Consider the following 4,274-nt stretch of genomic DNA (forward strand, 5'->3'; position numbering starts at 1 on the left):
GTGCCCTTCACAATGAAAGAATGTATTGGCTTTACACTTTTCTGTTTGCAATACTTTCCACAATGTCTTTGCACGTGAAGCAGTGAAACACAGAAAAACATCACATTGGACACTTCAAACCAATGATTTCAGATTTCTAAGTAGCTCACAAAATATAATATCCTTATTAACATGAGATAGTGAAGACTTCTCTTGTTACATAAGCAAAAAGTTTTGGGATCAGAAAAGAATTGAGCAGGGCTGGGAAGATGGTTCAGTGGAAGAGTGCTTGCCTTGCATGCATGAGGCCCTGGGTTCGATTCCTCAGCACCACACAAGTAAAAGAAAAAAAAAAACACATAAGTGGTGCTGTGGCTAGAATGCTAACTTTGAGCTGAAGAGCTGAGGGACAGTGCCCAGGCCCAGAGTACAAGCCCCACGAACAGAACACCCCCCCCCCCAAAAAAAGAAAAGAATTGAGCAAATTGAAAAGGTAAGAAAAGGCGTTCTTAGAAGACCTAGCTAAGCATATTGGCTTCAGCAGTGGAGGGAGGCCAAATTTTTTTATATAGATTGTGTTAATATTTTTGGTACCTAAAGTGATTTTATAAAGCCTATTTGGCTCACTATAATTCAGAACAGACTGAATGAAGACATGAAAATAAATTCCACATCCAAATAAAAGAGTTTAAAAAGAGAAACCATGAAGATGTAGTAGTGGGGTCGGCATTATAGTTCTTCAGCTTCACTAGACTTGAAGTCAAGAAGCTGTGATTAATTGCAAATCAGGCAAGAGCTAAGAGGAGGACATCGGAGTAGGACAAAGAAGTATTGCCCATTGTAAGAGACACTGTCATACAAGGTATGGGTGATTTAAGTCTGGTTTTCTTCATGCAACTTGTTGAGCAAATGCAAGACCAAGAGAAAAATAATCTATTGAAATAATTTTACAAAGAATAACTTCAGTTTCTGATATGTTATCTAAGGAGAGTATTAAGAGAGAAGATAAAAGTGGAGTATACTTCGGTTTCCTTTAAGCATCTTGCTAGCAAAATATATCTTTCAGTTTAGAAGTGTTTGAACCAAAAATTGGTGGAGTACTTTTTTGTGGGCACTTTAGACACAGGAAGACTTTAAAGGTAAAAGAAAAAATAAAAACGAATAGGTAAATATTTGTGATGTCAGCTTCTTGGACTGGTTTTTTGGAGACAAAGTATTACATTAAAGTTTGTCCTCATTAACATAGATGTTGGGTTTTTGTGGCAACCAAATACAAGGGTGAAGTTTAATGGACTTGCTTGGACAAGTAAACAGCATGATAGAAAAAAATGGCAAATAATATTTAGTTAATTATTTTGACCAATTACTTGCCAGAGCAAAGAAGGAAAGGTATAATTCAAAATGACTTGACTTAAAAATATGAAAAAAGAGTAGTGAAGAGAGATGAGAGAAAACATAGAGGACTGTTTTGTCTCCAGTGGAGTAATGGGTTCTTGATCTTGTTTAGTCCATTTTATCTTCACAAGCTATCATATGTGTTCAGGACTGGAGTACCCAGTTCAGACAAAGAAAACTCCCAGAAGAAAATATTTGCAGCAAATATAGGTGATTTATAACCTTAGAAAATCTATTTTAATCTGTTCAAAATTCTCCCCAAACCCCAAACTGCCCTTTTGAACAGCTTTGTTTGCTTTTCCCAAGACTGCCCTTCATTAACTATTTAAAATTTTGAGAGGTCATATTCATACTCTCTAGAGATTGCTGTTTGGTTGTGATTTTTGTGTGTTTTTGTTTGTTGTTGTGTTTTTAAACTGAATTTCAGAAGTTTGTGCAAGTGTGTTAAAATTAAATATGTCTATCTAATTGTCCAATGCTCCTGGATCAGAATCACTCCTTCTATCATTCTCAACCAACTCCTTCTCCAAGATTTATTTCAGATTTACTACTACCTTTATCACATGTGTACCATTTCAAAAGTAGCTAAAGTCAAGAAGATGAAATAATTGTTCATATGTATGAATACCTAGTGTCCTGATATTAGGAAGTGATTAAACATTACCAATTTAAGGCCTAATATCAAGGAGAAACATATAGACTTCTCCTGGAACTATGGAAATATTTTGTGATAGAAAGTCAGTAGTGTGAGTTCCTGCCTGGTTGGATGGTAGACAGGCCAGGACACTAGGTATTCATGCATATGAACAATTATTTCATCTTCTTGACTTTAGCTACTTTTGAAATGGTAGGTATAATAAATAATTACATTTTGATAAAATACCTTCTAGTCTGAACAGTTCTGTCTGAACTGTTCATCTCTCTATGATCCCGTGTAACATTTTAGTTTTGTTCCATTAAGACAATCTATGCTGTCAAGGTAAAATATTCTGGTTGGTGTGTTCCTACATGGAAGAAGGGTCAAGGGTCAGGCAGACATTTGTGCCAGTAAGACCTCATTTGGGAAATTTTAAGCTGTAGAAATTTAGAAGTAGCTCTTAAGCGAGGCTTATATTGAATCCAATAGCTCCACAAAGGTAACTCAGTTGATATATAAGTACTTGAAAAGTCATCACCTTTTTGGGGGGGAGGGTGGTCCGGTCGTGGGGCTTGAACTCTGCGTCTGGGCTCTGTCCCTCAGCTCTTCAGCTCAAGGCTAGCACTCTACAACTTGAGCCACAGTGCCACATGCCCCCAGCCCTAAATTATCCTGATTAATTTTCAGATAGAATCTGGCTTCCTACATGTGTATGATAATGGGCGATGTCCATTTGATGTTATTCTTCCTGGAAATTAGAATAACAAGTGCCTGGCATAGTGTATAGATCTTTCTGTTCAATCTGGGCTTTATCCACTAGCCTCACAACAGTAGCCTCCAATATAGTCAGGATTTTCATAAGCTTATCATACCTGATTTTTTAAAAATCGTTGCATTTCCTGCAGGTTCTTGAATACTGAATCAATTTGTGTTTTCTTGGGTTGTTTTGTTTCATTTGAATGTATGTGTTGACTTATTCCTCACTTTTCCTTTTCTTTCACGTTCTTACCTAAAGTGCTGAGAAACCAATTCTTCATTCTCAAGATTGTCAAGGTGAACATTATTTAGTCCAAAGCAATTTAGGTAATATTTAAACACCTTCATATCTATGAATGGTATACACATGCTAAGCACTGAGAAGGGTCTTTTTATTTTCACAGCCGTCTTTGGCATACACAGACAGATCATGATTTATATTAAGATAATAAAACTACATGCTTGCCAGGAGGAGAAAAACCTATTGCTAATTGTTTGATAGAGGCTTCCCTTCTCGTGAAAGAAATATGCTGCTTGATGCAGGATTTCACAAAATCATATTGCTACGAAGAGCCAAAACAATCTCCTAACACTATAGAGTTGAGGGAGATGAACTGACCCCTCTATGGTTCATTGGTCTTTTATTCGTTCCTGAGGTAATCACAAGCCTAAGTCATAATATGTCTAATTGCTTTAAAAATACTATTACTGCTTGGCAGCAGGGGCTCCAAATCTGTACTCTTAACTACTTAGGAAGCTTGAGAATAGAAACCAGGCCAAATTTTAGTGGATTTCCTTCTCAATCTATAGCTTGGTGCATTGGATCTTTTCCACCATCCTGCACTATCTAGAGACTAAGATTGGAAGGATTGCAGGATCAAGGCCAGCCAAGGTAGGAATCTAGAAAGTTGGTGTGCAGCTCTGATGCCATTGATGATGGGAAGGCTAAAAGGACAGATCAGGTGCATGTTCTTGTGGAAAGGGAACCCCTATCCTAAAATTAACCACTTATAGGACGCCAGCCTAGCAAGAACAATAACTCAATTTGAAATCCCCATAATTTCCCACAACCAAAATAGGTATATACATTAACATCCAACAACGTATTATTGTCTGTTCTTTGCTCTAATATAATCTTTATCTGATTATCATATGATGTGAAGCAATAGTTTCTTCATTAACTTATGATATATTTTAAAATACCTAGAAAATTCTTTCTCACGTATTAAGTGAAAACAAATGGCAAATTTCCACATTCCTTACATATTTGACTACCACTAAAAATTCATCTAATGATTATTATAGTAATAGATTCTGATTTATTACTTTACTTTGTAACAGTTTTTAAACTTTTGGCTTCTCTGTTGAAGTTTAAGTATTCGAATAGTATCATCAAAATATATTCCTCGGGTACTTGGGGCAGTTTTGTACAAGGTTTTTAACAGATGACTTCTAAGAATTCTTAATTGGTATATTATTTGGTTTATTTTCAATTTCAATTTAATTT

This window comes from Dipodomys spectabilis, unplaced genomic scaffold, assembly GCF_019054845.1.
Source record: "Dipodomys spectabilis isolate Male_0828 unplaced genomic scaffold, ASM1905484v1 ptg000110l, whole genome shotgun sequence".
In the NCBI taxonomy this organism is placed as follows: domain Eukaryota; kingdom Metazoa; phylum Chordata; class Mammalia; order Rodentia; family Heteromyidae; genus Dipodomys; species Dipodomys spectabilis.